This window comes from Musca autumnalis, unplaced genomic scaffold (assembly GCF_047663935.1).
Source record: "Musca autumnalis isolate F117 unplaced genomic scaffold, ASM4766393v1 scaffold_45, whole genome shotgun sequence".
In the NCBI taxonomy this organism is placed as follows: Eukaryota; Metazoa; Arthropoda; class Insecta; order Diptera; family Muscidae; genus Musca; species Musca autumnalis.
Window position 1 is genome coordinate 154,443 of NW_027412033.1, and position 24,306 is coordinate 178,748.

The following is a 24,306-nucleotide window of genomic DNA, read 5'->3' on the forward strand; positions in this document are numbered from 1 at the left end:
TGAAAAAATATTCTTTAAAAAATCCACGTTTGGTGGTCTAAGGCCTTATGAAAAAATATTCTTTAAAAAATCCACGTTTGGTGGTCTAAGGCCTTATGAAAAAATATTCTTTAAAAAATCCACGTTTGGTGGTCTAAGGCCTTATGAAAAAATATTCTTTAAAAAATCCACGTTTGGTGGTCTAAGGCCTTATGAAAAAATATTCTTTAAAAAATCCAAGTTTGGTGGTCTAAGGCCTTATGAAAAAATATTCTTTAAAAAATCCACGTTTGGTGGTCTAAGGCCTTATGAAAAAATATTCTTTAAAAAATCCACGTTTGGTGGTCTAAGGCCTTATGAAAAAGTATTCTTTAAAAAATCCACGTTTGGTGGTCTAAGGCCTTATGAAAAAATATTCTTTAAAAAATCCACGTTTGGTGGTCTAAGGCCTTATGAAAAAATATTAAATATTTTTTAAAAATCCACAATTTGCTGGTCTATGGCCTTAAGAAAAAATATTCTTTAAAAAATCCACATTTGCTGGTCTATGGCCTTATAAAGAAATATACTTTAAAAAATCCACGTTTCGTGGTCTGAGGCCTTATGAAAAAATATTCTTTAACGCGGGCGTTGTTAAAGGGTACAGCCTTAAGTGACCTAAGTAGGCGGGACAAGTTCTGCCCAATATATTCGAGTTAAGATATCTTGAAATCTTTGCATTGTGGATATAAAGTGTCTTTAGCAACTTCACTGTCAAGAATATGGGAAAATTTTTTGTTAGAACTATTAACCATCAATGCAGTCACCAAAGGTGCCTTTCTGGTACTCTTTTTTGAAAACCGTTTGGTGAACACTTGCATCACAGCCTATTAAAAAGTCCCACCTGCACGGGTTTGTACTTTTAATACCAAATAAATATTTAAATACGTTCTTAAAATAGTTCCTTATTTATTCAATGGACTAAGGGAGAGAGCGAGCTTTTAGCTTTACCATTCAAAGCTTGAACGCTTTCCGTATAATTAAAAACATTGTTTTAATATTTGAATTTGTTTTCATTGCTGTTCTCTAGAGCGAGATTGGTGGGAGGTGTTCGATGTTGATGATTTTATTATTTAAGATATCATGTTTGATGTTGTTGTTGTTGTATGGAATGCATTTATTTTAAACTGCATTAGTTTGTTTAATTGTGGTTTGAGGGCAAGGGTTGTTGTAATAATGAATGAGTTTTTATATTCACGTGTACACGAGACTGACCAACAAGTTTCTGTTGAGGCATTTTGTATTCTTGTTGTTGTTAAATAAATTGTTTGATTTGAATCAACAACTGTCACTGCTATTGATTGAATAGTTGCTCAGACATCCGTTGATGTGCCTGGAGCGGTGTCTAGCGTCATAGCGTCGCGGATTTTCAATGAATATAAATGTGAATATTTTTAATGAATATTAAGGTGGATTTTTTTAAAGTATATTAACGTGGTTTTATTAAAGAATATTAACGTGGATATTTTAAAGAATATTAACGTGGATTTTTAAAGAATATTAACATGGATTTTTTAAAGAATATTAACGTGAATTTTTTCAAAGAATATTAACGTGGATTTTTTAAAGAATATTAATGGGGATTTTTTAAAGAATATTAAAGTGGATTTTTAAAGAATATTAAAGTGGATTTTTTAAAGAATAATAACGTGGACTTTTTAAAGAATATTAACGTGGATTTTTTCAAAGAGTATTAACGTGGATTTTTTAAAGAATATTAACGTGGATTTTTTCAAAGAGTATTAACGTGGATTTTTTAAAGAATATTAACGTGGATTTTTTAAAGAATATTAACGTTGATTTTTTAAAGAATATTAACGTGGATTTTTTAAAGAATATTTACGTAGATTTTTAACTGTGGATTTTTTAAAGAGTATTAACGTGGATTTTTTTAACTGTGGATTTTTTAAAGAATATTTACGTGGATTTCTTAACTGTGGATTTTTTAAAGAATATTTACGTGGATTTTTTTAAAGAATATTAACGTGGATTTTTTAAAGAATATTAAAGTGGATTTTTTAAAGAATATTTACGTAGTTTTTTAACTGTGGATTTTTTAAAGAATATTTACGTGGATTTTTTAAAGAATATTTACGTAGATTTTTAACAGTGGATTTTTTAAAGAATATTTACGTGGATTTCTTAACTGTGGATTTTTTAAAGAATATTTACGTGGATTTATTAACTGTGGATTTTTTAAAGAATATTTACTTGGATTTCTTAACTGTGGATTTTTTAAAGAATATTAACGTGGATTTTTTAAAGAATATTAACGTGGATTTTTTAAAGAATATTTACGTAGATTTTTAACTGTGGATTTTTTAAAGAGTATTAACGTGGATTTTTTAACTGTGGATTTTTTAAAGAATATTTACGTGGATTTCTTAACTGTGGATTTTTTAAAGAATATTTACGTGGATTTTTTTAAAGAATATTAACGTGGATTTTTTAAAGAATATTAACGTGGATTTTTTAAAGAATATTTACGTAGATTTTTAACAGTGGATTTTTTAAAGAATATTTACGTGGATTTATTAACTGTGGACTTTTTAAAGAATATTAACGTGGATTTATTAACTGTGGATTTTTTAAAGAATATTTACGTGGATTTTTTTAAAGAATATTAACGTGGATTTTTTAAAGAATATTTACGTGGATTTTTTAAAGAATATTTACGTAGATTTTTAACTGTGGATTTTTTAAAGAGTATTAACGTGGATTTTTTTAACTGTGGATTTTTTAAAGAATATTTACGTGGATTTCTTAACTGTGGATTTTTTAAAGAATATTTACGTGGATTTTTTTAAAGAATATTAACGTGGATTTTTTAAAGAATATTAACGTGGATTTTTTAAAGAATATTTACGTAGATTTTTAACTGTGGATTTTTTAAAGAATATTTACGTGGATTTATTAACTGTGGATTTTTTAAAGAATATTTACGTGGATTTTTTAAAGAATATTTACGTAGATTTTTAACTGTGGATTTTTTAAAGAATATTAACGTGGATTTTTTAAAGAATATTTACGTGGATTTATTAACTGTGGACGTTTTAAAGAATATTAACGTGGATTTTTTCAAAGAGTATTAACGTGGATTTTTTAAAGAATATTAACGTGGATTTTTGCAAAGAGTATTAACGTGGATTTTTTAAAGAATATTAACGTGGATTTTTGCAAAGAGTATTAACGTGGATTTTTTAAAGAATATTAACGTGGATTTTTTAAAGAATATTTACGTAGATTTTTAACTGTGGATTTTTTAAAGAATATTTACGTGGATTTATTAACTGTGGATTTTTTAAAGAATATTTACGTGGATTTTTTAAAGAATATTTACGTAGATTTTTAACTGTGGATTTTTTAAAGAATATTAACGTGGATTTTTTAAAGAATATTTACGTGGATTTATTAACTGTGGACGTTTTAAAGAATATTAACGTGGATTTTTTCAAAGAGTATTAACGTGGATTTTTTAAAGAATATTAACGTGGATTTTTGCAAAGAGTATTAACGTGGATTTTTTAAAGAATATTAACGTGGATTTTTGCATAGAGTATTAACGTGGATTTTTTAAAGAATATTAACGTGGATTTTTTAAAGAATATTTACGTAGATTTTTAACTGTGGATTTTTTAAAGAATATTTACGTGGATTTATTAACTGTGGATTTTTTAAAGAATATTTACGTGGATTTTTTAAAGAATATTTACGTAGATTTTTAACTGTGGATTTTTTAAAGAATATTAACGTGGATTTTTTAAAGAATATTTACGTGGATTTTTTAAAATATATTTACGTGGATTTTTTAAAGAATATAAAGCTGGATTTTTTAAAGAATATAAAGCTGAATTTTTTAAAGAATATAAAGCTGGATTTTTTGAAGAATATTAACGTGGATTTTTTTGAAGAATATTAACGTGGATTTTTTGAAAAATATTAACGTGGATTTTTTAAAGAATATTAACGTGGATTTTTTAAAGAATATTAACGTGGATTTTTTAAAGAATATTAACGTGGATTTTTTAAAGAATATTAACGTGGATTTTTTTATGAATATTAACGTGAATTCTTTTAAAGAATATTAACGTGGATTTTTTAAAGAATATTAACGTGGATTTTTTTAAGAATATTAACGTGAATTCGTTTAAAGAATATTAACGTGGATTTTTTTAAAGAATATTAACGTGGATTTTTTAATGAATATTAACGTGGACTTTCTAAATAACATTAACTTGGGTTTTTAAGAATATTACGTGGATTTTTTAAAGAATATTAACGTGGATTTTTTTAAAGAGAATTAACGTGGATTTTTTTAAAGAATATTAACTTGGATTTTTTAAAGAATATTAACGTGGATTTTTTTAAAGAATATTAACGAGGATTTTTTAAAGAATATTAACGTGGATTTTTTAAAGAATATTAACGTGGATTTTTTAAAGAATATTAACGTTGATTTTTTAAAGAATATTAACGTGGATTTTTTAAAGAATATTAACGTGGATTTTTTTAAAGAATATTAACGTGGATTTTTTTAAAGAATATTAACGTGGATTTTTTTAAAGAATATTAACGTGGATTTTTTTAAAGAATATTAACGTGGATTTTTTAAAGAATATTAACGTGGATTTTTTTAAAGAATATTAACGTGGATTTTTTTAAAGAATATTAACTTGGATTTTTTAAAGAATATTAACGTGGATTTTTTTAAAGAATATTAACGTGGATTTTTTAAAGAATATTAACTTGGATTTTTTAAAGAATATTAACGTTGATTTTTTAAAGAATATTAACGTGGATTTTTTAAAGAATATTAACGTGGATTTTTTTAAAGAATATTAACGTGGATTTTTTTAAAGAATATTAACGTGGATTTTTTAAAGAATATTAACGTGGATTTTTTTAAAGAATATTAACGTGGATTTTTTTAAAGAATATTAACTTGGATTTTTTAAAGAATATTAACGTGGATTTTTTTAAAGAATATTAACGAGGATTTTTTAAAGAATATTAACGTGGATTTTTTAAAGAATATTAACGTGGATTTTTTAGAGAATATTAACGTGGATTTTTTAAAGAATATTTACGTGGATTTTTTAAAGAATATTAACGTGGATTTTTTAAAGAATATTAACGTGGATATTTTAAAGAATATTTACGTGGATTTTTTAAAGAATATTTACTTGGATTTTTTAAAGAATATAAAGCTGGATTTTTTGAAGAATATTAACGTGGATTTTTTTAAAGAATATTAACGTGGATTTTTTTAAAGAATATTAACGTGGATTTTTTTAAAGAATATTAACGTGGATTTTTTGAAAAATATTAACGTGGATTTTTTAAAGAATATTAACGTGGATTTGTTAAAGAATATTAACTTGGATTTTTTAAAGAATATTAACGTGGATTTTTTTATGAATATTAACGTGAATTCTTTTAAAGAATATTAACGTGGATTTTTTTTAAGAATATTAACGTGAATTTGTTTAAAGAATATTAAAGTGGATTTTTTAAAGAATATTAACGTGGATTTTTTAAAGAATATTAACGTGGATTTTTTAAAGAATATTTACGTGGATTTTTTAAAGAATATTAACGTGGATTTTTTAAAGAATATTAACGTGGATATTTTAAAGAATATTTACGTGGATTTTTTAAAGAATATTTACTTGGATTTTTTAAAGAATATAAAGCTGGATTTTTTGAAGAATATTAACGTGGATTTTTTTAAAGAATATTAACGTGGATTTTTTTAAAGAATATAAAGCTGGATTTTTTTAGAGAATATTAACGTGGATTTTTTAAAGAATATTAACGTGGATTTTTTTATGAATATTAACGTGAATTCTTTTAAAGAATATTAACGTGGATTTTTTTAAGAATATTAACGTGAATTTGTTTAAAGAATATTAAAGTGGATTTTTTAAAGAATATTAACGTGGATTTTTTAATGAATATTAACGTGGATTTTTTAATGAATATTAACGTGGATTTTTTAAAGAATATTAACGTGGATTTTTTTATGAATATTAACGTGAATTCTTTTAAAGAATATTAACGTGGATTTTTTTAAGAATATTAACGTGAATTTGTTTAAAGAATATTAAAGTGGATTTTTTAAAGAATATTAACGTGGATTTTTTAATGAATATTAACGTGGATTTTTTAATGAATATTAACGTGGATTTTTTAAAGAATATTAACGTGGATTTTTTTATGAATATTAACGTGAATTCTTTTAAAGAATATTAACGTGGATTTTTTTAAGAATATTAACGTGAATTTGTTTAAAGAATATTAAAGTGGATTTTTTAAAGAATATTAAAGTGGATTTTTTAAAGAATATTAACGTGGATTTTTTAATGAATATTAACGTGGATTTTTTAAAGAATATTAACGTGGATTTTTTAAAGAATATTAACGTGGATTTTTTAAAGAATATTAACGTTAATTTTTTAAAGAATATTAACGTGGATTTTTTAAAGAATATTAACGTGGATTTTTTAAAGAATATTAACGTGGATTTTTTAAAGAATATTTACGTGGATTTTTTAAAGAATATTAACGTGGATTTTTTAAAGAATGTTAACGTGGATATTTTAAAGAATATTTACGTGGATTTTTTAAAGAATATTTACTTGGATTTTTTAAAGAATATAAAGCTGGATTTTTTGAAGAATATTAACGTTGATTTTTTTAAAGAATATTAACGTGGATTTTTTAAAGAATATTAACGTGGATTTTTTAAAGAATATTAACGTGGATTTTTTAAAGAATATTAACGTGGATTTTTTTAATAATATTAACGAGAAATTTTTAATGATTATAGCGTGGATTTTTTAAATAATATTAACGAGAAATTTTTAATGATTATAGCGTGGATTTTTTAAAGAATATCAATTTTTTAGTTGTGGATTTCTTTAAAGAGTATTAACGTGGACTTTTTAAAAACTAATAACGTGGGTTTGTAAAGAATATTAACGTGGATTTTTTACATAATATCAACGTGGATTTATTAAATAATGTTAAAGTGGATTCTTTTATAGAATATTAACGTGGGTTTTTAAAGAATATTAACGTGGATTTTTTAAAGAATATTTACGTAGATTTTTAACTATGGATTTTTTTAAAGAATTTTTTAAAGAATATTAACGTGGATTTTTTAAAGATTATTAAAGTGGATTTTTTAAAGAATATTAACATGGATTTTTTTAAGAATATTAACGTGGATTTTTAAAGAATATTAATGTGGATTTTTTAAAGAATATTAACGAGAATTTTTTAATGATTATAACTTGAATTTTTTTTAAGAATATTAACATGCATTTTTTTAAAGAATATTAATGTGGTTTTTTTATACAATATCTACGTGGATTTTTTAACTGTGGTTTTTCTTGAAAAATATCTACTTGGATTTATTAACTGTGGATTTTTTAAAGAATATTTACGTGGATTTTTTACCTGTGGATTTTCTTAAAGAATGTTTACGTGGATTTTTTAAAGAATATTAACGTGGCTTGAGAAATAGAAGACACCAGTATCGGGATCTTGAAAGTTTACGTTGGGAGGTAACCTAAATATAGGGTCCAATATTTCGCTTTGTGAACTGTTTCATGAGTCAACTAAAAAAAAAAAAATGCAAAATAATTGCAAGCAAAAAATCAAAAACAAATTTCGGTTTTTTTATACTAAAATTGATTCTGATATTTAAATAGTAAATATTATATATACAGATATCATGTCTTGGGCGACATATATTAAAATTTGATGTCGAATATTTTTGTCCTTGGCAGTTTCTTTCTAAAATGATGTTTTGTTAAACAATTTGGAGCCAATTCGGAAAAAGTGTGTCTTTAACCCTAAAATGAGTTTTTATTTTTTCACATTTTCCTCCCTTTGTTTAGATTTTTCAGTTTTGGTGTATTCTGAGACCTATAGTAAAATGGCGTATATTTTTGTGGAATATATGAATCCGCTGCAACCCACCCTTAAAGAAAATTTTAAAACTTTATTAAAACAGGGACCAAAAAGATCCCTTTAACGAGACGTTAGAGGGTTAACATATTCCACAAAAATCTTCCCCAGAGCATTCTCAGTAATATTGCCAAAGACACTATATATCTAAAATGCAAGGATTACGAGGTAATCTATCAAATAATCTAAGTAAGATTTTCTCAAGAAGATGATTATTTAAAGGCGACCTGACTTAACGACCAACGGACATAAAGTCCAGAATCTATTTCGGGCGTTATGTCCGCTCTGACCCCGGACTTAACGCTCAAAATAAAATCGGGCGTTATGTTCGCCCCCATACCCCATAAGGCCCATTGGGCCTATTTGCAGATCAATCAAATCAATTTTAAAATCTAACCATTTTAGAATATGAAAGAGTCTAATATATGGAAATTTTTATAAATTTCAAAAATAGTAGATTATTGTAGGTTCTGGATCAGAGCGTTACAAATATTAATTTTAATTCATTAAGATATGAAAACCAAATAATAATACCTTGGACGTTATGCCCACTTACAATGCGGACGTAACACCTAAAAAATTTTTGGCGTTGTGTCCGATTTTTTTGGACCTTATGTCCGGAGTTATGGCGGACATAACACCAAATTGTTGGGATTATGTCCTTGGGCGTTAAGTCTGGTCGCGAAAGAGGAGTTGAATTTTAGATATGAAGTGTCTAAACTAATCGCGGGGACAACAAAACACCATTCAGTCATACCCACTAATGTTAGTGCAATAATTGCTAAACCATCTTCAAAATCGAGAAATGACGCGGTTTTTAAGATGTTGAAGATAAATTCGTAAATAAAACAACTAAACAAATGTTAAAAAATATTATTTTTTTTTTTTTTTTTTTTTTTTTTGATGAAATAGTAAATATTTCACATTGCACAGTGTCCGATTTTCCAAAAAACCTGGCCAAAAATCGAAAAAAAAATTTATCAATTTACACTAAGAAGGGTCAGATATTGTTTATAGGATCCCATTGCGTGTAGTTATGAAAAAAATATATACATTTCTTGTTTAATAAGTGGGTATAAAAGCAGGTCGAAGTGACCCTATTTGGAATTTTATTTTTTTTAATATCTAAGTTGTTTATAAATCTATGATAATATGCAAAATAAACAACGGCTATTAAATATTTTCTTTTTGTAATTGTAATGAAAGGTATGTGAAACGTATTTAAGATGTTCAGTGTCGCCAATGAATTGTGCGTTCTTTAATAATTGCTATCCGTATTTGTTAATTTTATTCAAGATCAATTTTCACAATAAATTATGAAAATAGTTGTGAGTAAGATCGAGTTGGGCCATGTAATTTATCATTTCATAAAAAAGGAAGGGTTTTTTACCAATTTCCATCGAAACATCCTGCACATATTTGCACTTTTCGTTTTTATGTGATATTTTGTCTTGCAGGTGTATACAGATTTTATTTCATTCAGAATGTGAGAATATAGCATAGGGACACTTTCTGGCGTTTGGGCATAATTAAGAGTTTTGATATATTTTAAGACCTATAGTAAAATTTTACGGGGAACAAATTTCTAGAATATTTTGGTCTGATCCGACCACATTTAATAGGAGATTTTAAAGATTTGTGGAAAAAGGGACCAAAAGGACCCCTTTTATGAATCGCACGAGGGTTAATTTTTTAAGACAAATATTCCTTGCATTCTTGTCCGTAAAGTTGCCAAAGACATTATACACCTAAAGTGCAAGGATTCCAAGTGATCTTAACTCAAATATTGTGGAAATAGAAATTGTGGAAGCTTGCACCCCTATTTTAGTTTCTTGGTTTTTTGGCAAAATTGATACCGATATTTCCTTGGTATGAAATGCAAATAGAGATTTCATTTCTTCGGTGACTTATCGTGAAATTTAGCTGAGAACATTTTTGTCTTTGACGCCATTCTTCTTAAATGATGCTTTGTATGACAATTTTGCCAAAACTCACATGAAGTACGCCCTTAACCCTAAAATGTGTTTATAATTTTGCATATTTCTGGAGTTTAGGTAAAGTATAGAGTTTTGGTGTATTCTAGGACCCATAGTAAAAATTGATGGCGAACAAATTTGTAGAATATTTTGATCCGATAAGATCACATTTTATAGGAGGAGAAACAAAAAAGACCTCTTAAATGACCGCCTGAGGGTTAAATAATATCAAAAATGTAATCAGCGGCCGGAAAAACTTATGAACCAAATTTTAGGTCAAAATCTATTCATTTTTAGAGTTTTGGCCAGGTTTTTCGGAAAATCGGACACTATGAATTGGTATAAAGGAAAAACTGTATTGACAAATTTTAAAAAATTAATACAAAATAGTAATCATTCGAATCCCACTACCAAATAGGACTTACAATTTTTGTAATTAATGGTAGTTTAATATAAAAAATGTATAGAGAATCGAAGGGGTTAATAACTGTCAAAAACTGATTTTAAATATTAAATCACGAAATTGCATCTAAGCCCACTGTGCAATTTTATTTTCTATTTTTTATTCGATGGCTGATAAAACAACAAAACATACAAAATTTTTTTTTGTTTGTTCAAACTGAACCATTATTAAATAGTTTTTACGGAATTTGACTTTTTCGAGGCGCAATATCTCTGAAATCGTTGGTAAATAAAATCTGAAAATATATTAAAATATATTAAACAGCAAAAAAATTTAAGGAAATTAAAAAACTCATTTTGAAAAAGTGTCCGATTTCACTCAGAAGTTCCCATCTTCATTTAACTTTAATTTTTATTCAATTCTAATTCATATTGTTTACAAGTTTTTATTAAATTTTATTAACATTATTTTTTTTTTTTTTTTTGCTGGACTGCAACTTAGAATTGGCAGCATCCGGAAATTATCCAACCGAAGATTGAACTCTGGGCTATTGGCATGTTGGGTGTAGTTTGAAAAAGACCTGATCGCAAAATGTAGGGAATATGATCGTTTGCCACCACGATCTCTATATTCAACGGGTTAAAGAAATATGGATCTGCAAGGTCCTTCAGGTAACTGTAAATCGATTGCAATTTTTTATCATTAGTCGAGTGTGGGGGATCCATAGTCAAACGGTCTCGAACTTCAGCAGTAATTTTTAACTCAACGGACGGATCCTTTACGGATTGTATGGTTATGTCAGAGAGCAATTTTCCATCTATTCGGGTATAGCGAAGATGAAGCTGATTTGCCAACTTTCGAGAAATGGTAGTTTGAGTTGAGCCCGAATTTAAAAGTAAACGGACTTCTTCTTTGAAACCCCTGCGAGTAGCAACCTTTACCAGAGCAGTGGGCAAAAATACGTGCGGCTGGGCGCGAGAGATAACGTTGGAACTTGATGGATGTGGTGCTGGTGACCCGTTTTCTTCTTCACTCTTTGGTGTTTTTAATGTTGTACGTTCGAGGCTCCGAATAGATGAACGCCTTTTAGAAGCAGACCTGGACGAGGAATGGTGATTTGGTATATCACCGGCGTGTACCATGCATGAGTTCCGTTGTGACATGTTATGCTAGTTTCAGGTCTTGGACATCCTTCGCAGTTATGAGCGGTACACTGCCGGTTCATTGCGTTGATTGTTTGGAAAAATGAATAGGATTTTATTAAATGCCTTGATGTTATTGCCGAAATGCCACTAAGTATGTTTTTCTTTCTAATAACTTTTTTGTTTATATGTTGTCTGTTTCGTGTGTTCTATTGGAATAAGTTGAAATATTAGGTATGTGACGGTTATTTTTATACCCTCAGCCTTTAGGCTAAAGAGGGTATTTACACTTTGATACGACCAAAAATGTGCCTCATCGAAATAATGGTTTTAGACCCCAAGTATGTTTGTACGATATCCGTTTCAGACAATTTTGAGTAGATCTAGCAATGTCCGTCCGTCTGTCTGTCCGTCTGTCTGTCTGTCTGTCTGGCTGGCTGGTGCGCACGATAACTCGCGAACGGATCAATCGATTCGGTTCAAATTTTGGGTATCGAAATATTTTGTCCAGATTCGATTTAAGTTCGAAGATGGCCCATATAGGTCCACTCCTTCAGGTACCTCCCCCACAAATGTTCAAAAATTGTCGCAAAACTTGTGCGCACGATAACTCTTGTAGGGAATAACCGATTTGGTCCATACTTTGCACATCGTGTAATTTCTACCGAACTTAGATGAGGTTCCAATATGGACTCAATCGGTCCACTCCTTCGGGTACCTCCCACACAAAATTTCGGAAAAGTTCAGTTTAGGACCTGGTCTCGAATCGCTTTGATTTTTGTTTACGCAAGTTGTATTTGCTGTCCTCTATACGACGCTGTAAGTTTCATTAGGGGCAAGTCCATACTTCCTGAGAAAATGGGCCTGAAAGTTACAAAAAACCCTATGACACGGTGTTAGTGGTTGGAGTGCAAGATAATTCTCGAACGGATCTGCCGATTCGGTCCAAAATTTGGCTTTCGTAATATTTTGTCCAAACTTAGTTTAAGTTCGAAGATGGGCTATATCGATCCACTCCTTCCTGTACCTCCCCCCCAAAGGTTCGAACATGTTCGGAAAATTTGAGCGCACGATAACTCTTGAAGGAAGTAACCGATTTGATCCATATTTTGCACATCGTGAAATTTCTACTAAACTTAGATGAAATTCCAAAATGGACTCAATCGGTCCACTCCTTCGGGTACCTCCCACACAAAATTTCAGATAAGTTCAGATTAGGACCTGCTCTCGAATCGCTTTGATTTTTGTTGCAACAACTTGTATTCGTTGCCCACCATACGGCGGTACAAGTTTAATCAGGGGCAAGTCCATTCTTCTTGAGAAAATAGCCTGAAAGATGCAAAAAGCCCCTATAACACCGTGTGTAGTGGATGGAGCGCAAGATAACTCTCGAACGGATGTGCCGATTCGGTCCAAATTTTGGCCTCCGTAATATTGTGTCCAAACATAGTTTAAGTGCGAAGATAAGGCATATCGGTCCACTCCTTCAGGTACCTCCCCCGCAAAAGTTCAAAAATGTTCGGAAAAATTGTGCGCACGATAACTCTTAAGGGGAGTGACCGATGTAATCCATACTTTGCACATCCTAATATATCTACCAGATATAGATCAGGTTCCATTATTTCTTAGGAAAACAGCCCGAAAGGTTACAAAAATCCCTATAACTCTCGAACTGTTCAATCGATTTGGTCCAACATTTGGTCTTCGTCATATTATATCCAAACTTAGTTTCATGGGGCAATACCAGTCCACAACTTCTAGAACGATATCACTTGAATGGGGCAATCAATTTGGTCTACAATTTGGATCTCCTAATATTTTGTCAAAATTTAATTTAACTTCTAAAATGGCCCATGTCGGTCCTCCCTAAAGGTACCTCCCCCACAAAGGTTCAACATTTGTGTCTTAATGTGTCTCCCAAGTCGAAGTTCTGAATTGTTTCTCTCATGTGAAATCCAACGCTGTTGGCATTGATGGCATTGATCCAAAATTTATTCGAATTTTGCTTCCTCAACTTTTACCCTTTTTCACACATCTTTTCAATTGCATTTTAATGTCAAGCGTCTATCCAACTATCTGGAAGCACTCAAAAATTATTCCCATCCCCAAGTCAAATTTAGAATATCGCCCCATTGCGATTCTATGCTTTTTATCAAAAGTTTTCGAAAAAATTTTACATCTTCAAATGTCCGAATACCTCTCTGACAAATCCTTGTTATCCGATATGCAATACGGGTTTCGCCCCACTCATAGTTGCACAAGCGCATTGCTCGAAGTTTCAGAATCTATAAGAAGCGACATCGATAATAATAAAGTGAGCTTTCTGGTACTGCTCGATCACTCCAAAGCGTTTGATTCTGTCAATCATTCTTTTTTATGTATGAAGCTTAGACGTTTTTTCAATTTCTCGAGCAGTGCATCAAACCTAATAATGTCCTATCTGCATAAACGGTACCAGTCTGTAAACGTTGAAGATACAATATCAAAACCTTTACTAGTTTTACAGGGAGTGCCGCAGGGCTCAATTATAGGACCGCTGCTATTTTCATTGTACGCTAACGATTTACCCTCTCAATTAATCCACAGTAATATTGTCATGTACGCGGATGATGTCCAAATATTTTTGAGTGATTCTGTTGAAAATGTTAGCAATTGCATTACTAAACTTAATGAAGATCTTTCCAAAGTATTCAACTGGGCAACTGCAAACGGATTACTCTTAAACCCTCAAAAATCCAAGTGTTTAGTAATTCATAAGAAAAATAGACTTATTTTACAAGAGCCTGATATCTTCATTAACCAGGAGAAAATTGCCGTTGTTACTAGCGCGAAAAACCTTGGTGTTGTTTTTAACAGCTCGCTTACTTGGACGAATCATGTAAATGTTGCTGTTGGACTAACATACGCAAAGCTGCGCACACTATGGGCTACACACTCTTTCACTCCATTTAATATCCGATTGCTTTTAGCTAAAACTTATTTAATTCCAGGACTTATCTATGGCTGCGAGCTATTTGCCAACTGTGATTCATTAAGTCAACGCAAAATAAACGTTGCATTCAACAATATTACACGTTACGTTTACGGCTTAAAAAAATCACAACACGTTTCGTCGCTTGCCAACTCAATTTATGGCTGCACCTTTAGCAGATATCTCGGAATTAGGTCGCTAATATTTTTGCACAAAATTATTAATAAGCAAAAACCGAAGAATCTCTTTGACAAACTAACATTTGCCCGGTCTAATAGAGGAAAAATATTAAAACCCCTCAGAAGGCGGAGTTCAGGTTTGGAATGTCACTTTTATATTTATACAATACGTCTTTGGAATACTCTACCACATGAGATTCAAAGCACCAGCAACGCGTTTGTTTTTAAAAAAATGATCTTTAGTTTATTCCACAGTTAAAAAATTGCATTTTATATGAGTTTGTCCATTTTGTATAACTTTTTCTTTTTACAGATTTTAAAATGTACTTTACATTCAATTTTTTTTTTCATTTTTTGTATTTTAAGTTGGATATTTCATAGCATAAATAATCCTGCACTTTAATTATAAGATGTATATCTTGTTGTGTAGGTACTCAATAAATAAATAAATAAATAAATAATAAATATTGCAGTTAACTACTAATCCACATTTTTGTCGGCAAGTTCAAATGTCGCAAAAGGGCCACAAAATTCTGAAGAGACCTTAAATACATACATGAAAGTTTCACTTCACATTGGCTGAGGGTATATATCTGTCGGCAAAGCCGACTGACTCTTTTTTACTTGTTTTATTTTGTTGTTTTCTTCTTCAAATCGAATGTGTTCTCCACGGCGACAGCTACCAAAAAACTGTCGTTGGCAGAGTAATTCCTCTTTATATATATTTCCTTTACTGTGCTGCTGTCGACTAGCAAGAGCTTTGATTTGTGCTTCTTGTATTGTCGTCAACTACAGCATGTAATTATTACATTGTAATATCTACATGTGTGATTAATCCACAAGAGAGTTGTGTGCTGAAAGCTAGTAGACTTAGCATTTTTTACCTTCTCCCAATAATGTGTGTTTCTCTTTTCATGATATTTATAAGGTCGTATTTTTACGTTGCTAGGTACGAGACGATCTCTTAAAGAATAGCAATTAATCGTTTAAAGCTAATCTTTTGGATAAATAGGGAAATGGAGATACACATAGGTATCTGAGAAAACAATAAATAAATAAAATATGTATGGGGGTTTCTGTGTGAAATCGGACATTTTTTCAAGTTGAGGTTTTTGATTTCCTTTATTTTTTGCTGTGATGATGCTGCTCATCAGCGAAACATTTTAGTATTTATATTAAACTACGATAAATAGTAAACATTTTAACTCCTATTTGGTAGTGGGCTTCGAATGATTACTATTTTTTCTTATTTTTATACCCTATACCACAATGTGGAAAAGTGTATTATAAGTTTGTTTTGGTAAAAATTCATGTAACACCGCGAAATATTCGTCGGAGACCCCAATGTGGTGTACCAATCTTCATATCTCGACGAGATAAAGCGATTTTGAGATGTGTGTTCGTCCGTCCGTCCGTATGTCCATTATAAATTGTAAACACGCTCCAGGCCGCAATTATTGACCGATCGTCACGAAATTTTGTATGGAGGTCGGGTTCAGATCAGAATAGATCCCTATTCTTATTGGTGATGATCGTGAAATATTAAGCGGGTGAAATGGACCAAAAACATAAGCAAGCTTGCAATTTGAGATGGCGATCGGATAATGGACCAAAACTTTTGTGTGAAAATTGTGAAAATTTTTAATATACAGCTTATATCTTAATTCCTGGAAGTGGCATTCCGGACAAGTGAGATATACTTGAAAGAGGAACGCTTGACGTTTCAATTGATGCCAATTATGTTGGTTCACATGATCAGATAACAGAGTTACAGCCTAATATATTCCGTTATTTGTTTGTAGTGTAATAATAAACTCGCTAGAAGTCGCAATTATACATCAATAGTCACGAAATTTTGCACCGGGTAAGAGTATAGGTCGAAAAAGATGCCTACAATTTTGAATGATGATCTGATGTTCTTTAGCGGGTGACATGGACCATTACTTTTGTATGAAAAATATAAAAATTTTATTTTTGGTCGATATTTTAGTTCCTTGAGGACATATATATTTCGCAAAGTAGCCTACATATGGAAAAAAAACTACTGACCTTTCCTCTGATGTAAATTGCAATAAAGTGTTTGCTAGAGAATCACATTTTTATCCCATGCTACATATTGTCTCTCCAAAAGTTTATGTAACACCACGAAATATTCATCCTAGACCCCTTATTTGGTATGCCAAACTTCATATCTCGACGAGATAAAGCGATTTAGCGATGTGTGTCCGTCCATTAAAAATTGTAAACAATCTTAAGGCCACAATTATGGACCGATTGTAACGAATTTTTTAAGGAGGTTGGGTTCGGGCCAGAATATAAATGATTAGTTTTTGCTGACGATCTTGAAATGTTCAGGGAATGAAATGGATCAAAAATTTTCACCAATTTTGTAGCGGCTCTGTAGGTTAAAAATAATAACCCGCAAAATTTTAAACAAAGTTTGAGTTTATGATGAAGAAGAAGCGTACAAACCAACGTGAATATCAGATAATATTTAGTGGGTTAAATGGACTGAAACTTTTGTGTGAAATTAGTAAAAAATTTCAATAACGTAGCGGTTAAACAACGGAAGTAGTAGTACTACATAAGTGGGTTTCATTAAGTTTTAGTTTGTGTGAACTAAATTTTCCTTTCCTGCTACAAAAATGTATTTGTCATGCTAGATAACATTTTGGTTTTGGTCATAAGTATTATGCATTACATCTCTGTAGTGCGATTCTCTAACCCATTTTTTGAGTTAACGACAATTGTCGGTAAAATTAAAATGCTTATAATTTCGGTAATTACCGATGTTTTTCGGTAAGTTAGCGACGAATAAACTTTTCATTCATAATTTTGCGTTTTAATTTTACCGATTTTTGTCGGTAACTCAAAAAATGTGTTAGAGAATCGCACTACTGATTTGATATTATTAAATTTTCACAATCATTGAAAAGAAGTTCCGTAGAGAGCGATTGTCCAGGGATAGTGGTATAGGGTATCCCATGGTCGGCTCCGTCCGACTATAGACTTTTCTTACTTGTTTTAATATAATAACAAATGTCTCGCACTGGTATAAAGGAAAAATTGTATTGATAAATTTTAAAAAAATTAAGAAAAAATAGTAATCATTCAAAGCCCACTACCAAATAGGACTTAAAATTTTTGTAATTAATCGCAGTTTAATACAAAAAAAAAAATCATTGTTAAAAATTTATTTTAAATAATAATAACAATAATAATAATAATAATAATAATAATAATAATAATAATAATAATAATAATAATAATAATAATAATAATAATAATAATAATAACAATAATAATAATAATAATAATAATAATAATAATAATAATAATAATAATAATAATAATAATAATAATAATAAAATAATAATAATAAAAATAATAATAATAATAATAATAATAATAATAATAATAATAATAATAATAATAATAATAATAATAATAATAATAATAATAATAATAATAATAATAATAATAATAATAATAATAATAATAATAATAATAATAATAATAATAATAACAATAACAATATTTTTTTTACGGGTTGAGATGGGAAAAAGCTTTACGCATTTGACGATGTCGTTACAGTCGCCTTATGCCGGACTCTCATATCAATGAGTGCAGCCAGATTCATATTAGCTCAATGATAGGGGACCTACTGTTTATCGCCGAGTCCGAGTTACTACACCACTTTATAGAGAAGTTTTACATGGTTGAAATACTCAGGAAATTTCGCCAACATTACTGAGGGGTATTTTACCACCGTTGAAAATTTTGATGTCGCCTGGCCGGGGAATCGAAACCACTACCTTCTGCTCGCAAGGCGGGTGTGCATATCATTGTACTACGGTGGCACCCAATTTAAATATTAAATCGCGAAAATTACATCCAAGATCACTGTGCAATTTTTTTATATTTTCTATTAGATATGAAACAACAAAAAATACAAAAAAAAAAAGAATTTTTGAAATTGCACCAATTTTAAAGAAGTTATAAGTATTTCTTTGCACATAGTTATTACAGAATTTTACTTTTTCAAGGCGCGACAACTCTAGAACCGTTAGTCAATAAAAAAATCTGAAAATATACTAAAATGTTTTGCATCAGCACAGCAAAAAATAAAGGAAATCACAAACCTCAACTTGAAAAAGTGTCGGATTTCACTCAGAAATCGCCGTATACAACAATTGAGAACTATAAAAACAAGTAACAGAGAGTCAGGCAATTGGACCGACAGAGATATACCCTCCGCCTAGGACTTAAAGAAAATATGTAAACACGATACTTCTAAGGTCCAAAGGGATTTTTTGAGTTTTTCGGTCAATTTCTTAGGAAATACGGACTTGCCACCGTCATAACGGCACATATTAAATCAATCCCAGACTAGTCCTTAAACTGCACTCTTTCCAAACTTTGTGTGGGACGTACCCGAATGAATGGACCGAAGTAGTCAATATTCGGACATAATTAAAGTCTTTAAGAAATAATACGATGTACAACTTTTGGACCAAATCGGTTTGTTCCATTTGAGGGTTATCTTACGTATTGCCCAGTTTAGTTGGTGCCAGGCAGGCTTTTTGGAGCTATTTGGCCATTATCCATTATTTAAGATTGTATGGACTTGCCACCGAATGAAATTAGAACGTCGTTACAAGGCCTACAAGAAGAACTTGTTGTAAAAAATTTCAAAAAGATCCGAGATAAGTTGTTAACCTGTAATTTTTCAAAATTGTGTGTGGGTGGTACATCAAAGAATATACCAATTAGGTCAATATTCAAACATGATTTATGCCTGGAAGTATTATTGTTGTTGTGCGCAAAATTTTAGCGACTTTTTTTTACTACTGGAAGGAACTAAGTTTGGACAAAATATTAGGATACCCAAAATTTGAACCAAATCATTTGATCCATTCAAGAGTTATCGTGAGCACCAGCCACCCAGACAGACGTACGAATTCTTTTTTGTCTTTTATCACGTCGCAGTGTCAGAATATGGTTAATGTTCAATGCCGCAAAAAACTTGCACACCGTGTTACCGGCCTAATACAGATTTCCGTACATTGAATGTAAACGAAATTATAATCGAAATGCTCGGTAATTATTATCCAGCTATATAGTGAATTGAGTTATCAATAAATAGCATTAGTTGCTTTCCCAGAAGCTGCAATAACCTACAAATGCATGTAGCTTTTTTTACACTCAAATATAAGAGAGCGTAAAGCAAAAATGGTCTTCTCTTCAAAAAAAAAGCTCTCTACTAGGCAAATCTGTCTAAATCAAAACTAGCGGCATGCCAGTAAGCAACATTTTCAACATTTGTGATTACACAGACCATTTTAGACGTCGACGGTTTAGATGACACCGACAACCGCCGCCAATTCACAGATGCAATGGGTGCAGCGCTGCAATTTTCCACTGTTTAGATTGACTGCGAATTGTGTGAAATGAATCTTAATGGTCTTAACATACATACTTATGTATGTACATATGTGTTGTTTTCGATGAGTCATATTTTTTTAATTATTAACTTTTACAGGATGTGGTTTTAAAGCAAGTATATAAAGGGGATTTTTAATTATAGTTCTGCTCAATTAAATATTATTTGCCATTAGCTGGAAACGCCTCTCCTAAAAAAAATTAAAATCCTTCTTGGAATATAATTTATTAAATTATTTCCCATCGCTACACATCATCGTTTGACCACTCATTGTAGTTTCGTTTGTTAGTTTGTTGTTGTTTTTTTTTTTCACCAACAAATTGCTTGTGGAAATTCCATGAAATTCAAAAGGCGGGGAGTACCATTTCAAATTGTATGTTCTTCCATTATTATGCCCTCCACCATTATATGGAGGGTATAATTAAATTTGTCATTCCGTTTGTAACACATCGAAATATTCATGGGAGACCCTATAAAGTATGTGGGGATTTTTGAGAGAAATTGGGCACTTTTTCAAAAAGAAGTTTTTGATTTCCTTTATGTGGTGATGCTGCTCATCAGCAAAATATTTTAGAATATTTTCAGATTTTTTTTTGAGATATCGCCGTTTCCTGAGTTATCAAATTCTGTAAAAACTATGTGCAAAGAAATACTCATAACTTCTTCAATATTGGTCTAAATAGAAAAAATCTTTTATTTTTGTATTTTTTTCTTTCTTTATTAACTATCTAATAGAAAATAGAAAACTATTTTGCACAGTGGGTTTGGATGCAATTTTCGCGATTTAACATTTAAAATCAACTTTTAACAATGATTGCCCCCATTGATTTTCTCGATTTTTATACCCTACACCACTATGTGGAAAGGGTATTATAAGTTTGTTTTGGGAAAAATTCATGTAACACCGCGAAATATTCGTCGGAGACCCCCAATGTGGTATACCAATCTTCATATCTCGGCGAGATAAACCGATCTTGAGATGTGTGTCCGTCCGTCCGTCCGTCCGTGTGTCCGTCTGTCCATTATAAATTGTAATCAAACTACAGGCCGCAATTATGGACCGATCGTCACGAAATTTGGTATAGAGGTCGGTTTCACATCAGAATAGATCGCTATTTTAATTGGTGATGATCGTGAAATATTTAGCGGGTGAAATGGACCAAAAACATAATTTTTATCCGATTTTGTAGCTGCTCTGTAGGTCGCAATAATAGTCCGATCGCCTCGAAATTTTAAACAAGGTAAGAGTATATGACAAAGATGAAGTTTGCAATTTGAGATGGCGATCAGATAATATTTAGAGGGTTAAATGGACCACAACTTTTGTGTGAAAATTGTGAAAATTTTTAATAAACAGCTTATATCTTTGTTCCTGAAAGACACACTCCCCACTCTTGAGTTATATCTGGAAGACGATCTCTTGATCTTTCAATTGATGTCAATTATGTTGATGTACGTTATCAAATAACAGAGTTACAGCCTAATATATCCAGTTTTTTGTTTGTAGTGTAATCAGAAACCCGCTAGAGGTCGCAATTATAGCTCAATAGTCACGAAATTTTGCACGAGGTAAGAGTTTAGGTTGAAGAAAATGCCTATAATTTTGCATGATGATCTAATATTATTTGGCGGTTGACAAACACGATTACTTTTGTATGAAAAATATACAAATTAAATTTTTGGTTCATATTTTGATTCCTGGAGGGCATAAACCGGCAAAGTAGCCTACATATGGATTAATAACTACTGACATTTCCCCTGATGCAAATTGCAATAATGTGTCTGCTAGAAAACGCACCTACTGCCTGATATATAATGTGTTTTGTGCAGAGAACCACAATTTCTTCCCATGCTACAAATTGTTTCTATCATGACAGAAAAATTTTCAGTTCAGTTGTCAAATTTGATTTTTATACAAATATTGCAACATGGGGTCGCCTCGCCACCTATTTTATACCTCAGGATATAGGGTAAATGGGATACAAACAAAATACGACCAAATACAAATATTGGTTTTGGACCCCAAGTATATTTGGATGAAATTCGTTTCAGACAATTTGGAGTCTATTTAGCGCTGTCGGTTCATCTGTCTCTCTTAATGTCTAACTGGCTGGTGCGCACGATAACTCTCGAACATATCTACCGATTAGAACCAAATGTTATATAAAGCAATATTTTGCCCAAACTTTGTTTAAGTTCGAATGTAGGCTTTGTCGGTCCACACTTCCCCCAAATAAGTTCAAAATTGTTTTCGAAAAATTGTGTGAACGATAACTGGCGAACTGAGCAATCGATTTGCTCCAAACTGTCTATATATTATTATTCCTTCCAGATATAGATCGGATCAGACTATATCGGTCCTTAGGGTACCTCCCACACAAAATTCGGAAAAGGGAAATATAAGAGTCTTCTCGAATCGTTTTGAATTTTCTTCAGCAGATTGTACTTGCGCCGCAAATCCACAAATTAACTATCAAGGGGATTTTCAGATTGGTCGAAACTTTACACATCGTATTATTTCATCCAGTCATGTGTCAGGTCGGAATATGGACTATATCGGTCCGTCCTTCGAGGATCTCCCACACAAAATTTGGGAAAAGTGCAGTTTGAGGACCCGTATCGGATCTATTTGATCATTATTTTCTTTTTTTTAAGAAGAATGCTCTTTTTACGGTCCCTATTCTGGTCCCTTCCCTGGGGTAAGTCATACTTCCTGAGATGTATGTATAAAATATATTTTTGATATCACAATATATGCCCACAATGAACTGTTTTCGAAGCATATGTGAGGTACAGTGCACCATTTTTGGACCATGGATCTTTAATAAACTCGCAATTTTCCCAATTATCAAATATACCAAATTTCATGGTATATATATTTATTATTTTTAGGTGTATTCCAAAAAGGAACCTGATATTCAAAGACAATTTGAAGATGTAGCAGGAGGGGCTAATCAATTTAAATTTTCCAATTTTCGAATATTTTTTAGAAACGTAAAATTTCTATAATTTTCCACAAACATCCCGGTAAAGACAAGGGAGGCTTATCTTATATCAATGGATTCATATTAAGTTATTGATACGTGACCTAGTTTTTATCGCCGAGTCCGACACGCCACTTGTAGAGACGTTTTTCATGGCTGAAATACTCAGAAAATATCGCCAACATTACTAAGGGGTATTTTGTCACCGTAGACAATTTGATGGGAATCAAACCCGGACATTCAGAGTGCAAGGCGGTTGCACATAGCTAATTCCTACAGGTTGTGGTGTAGGGTATGACATGGTCGGCCCCGTCCGACTGTAGCCTTTGCTTACTTGTTTTTTTGTGAAAAAAGTGTTTTAATATGCACAGGCTGAGGGTATATCTCTGTCGGCAAAGCCGACTGATACTTTTATACTTGTTTTTGATATAGGGCTTAGGACCATATATTACTTTCACGTATCAACTCGAAAAAAGAAGAAAAAATTCATCAAAAAAAAAATTGGGAAACATTTTCATGTCTTTTCAGAAAAATTGATACTGTTATTTTCATGCTATAAAATGTAAATAGACATTTCATTTCTTCGGTGACCCATAGCAAAATTTGACGAAGAATGACAACTGACATCAACATCTCTCTAGAATTAAGTTTTGTAGGACAATTTTAAATAAACTCAGATGAAGTCCGACTTTAACCCTAAAACGTGTTTTTCATTTTTAAAGATTCCTGGCGATTAGACAAGAGTAACAGATTTAGAGTATTCTGAGACCTATAGTGAAATTTTATGACGAACAGTTTTTTATAATATTTGGATTTGATACGATCACAGTTTAAAGGAGTATTTGAAAGATTTTCGAAAAAAGGACAAAAAATCCCTTTTGATGAACCGCATGAGGGTTAAAAGAAAAATATTCCCCACACCCTCCTCATTAAAGTTGCCAAAGACACTATATATCTGAAATGCAAGAATTCCAAGATATCTTATCTCGAATATTTCGAAAAAAACTAGAAATGAGCGGAATTTGCCCCGCCTACTTTGCTTACTTTCCGACATAAACTTTAAAAACGCCGATACACGTGTCTCATATTTTTAGCTCTACTTTCATAATCTACTCAGTTTTCCTTGTCGTTTTTTCTTGTTGTCGCACAGTGTAATTAATAATAAAAATTGATTTTTAATATTAAAACGCGAAAATGTTGCCCAAGCTAACTGTGG

At 30.9% G+C, this 24,306-nt stretch overlaps 1 long non-coding RNA gene across 1 annotated transcript; it reads right to left on the reverse strand.

Moving 5' to 3' along the window:
• Positions 1-9,172: 9,172 nt before the first annotated feature.
• On the reverse strand, positions 9,173-15,332 carry LOC141404568 (uncharacterized). Its single transcript, XR_012413050.1, has 2 exons — positions 15,220-15,332; positions 9,173-11,722 (listed from the first exon to the last, which is right to left on the reverse strand). It is a non-coding gene; the product is annotated as an uncharacterized lncRNA (long non-coding RNA).
• Positions 15,333-24,306: the final 8,974 nt, after the last annotated feature.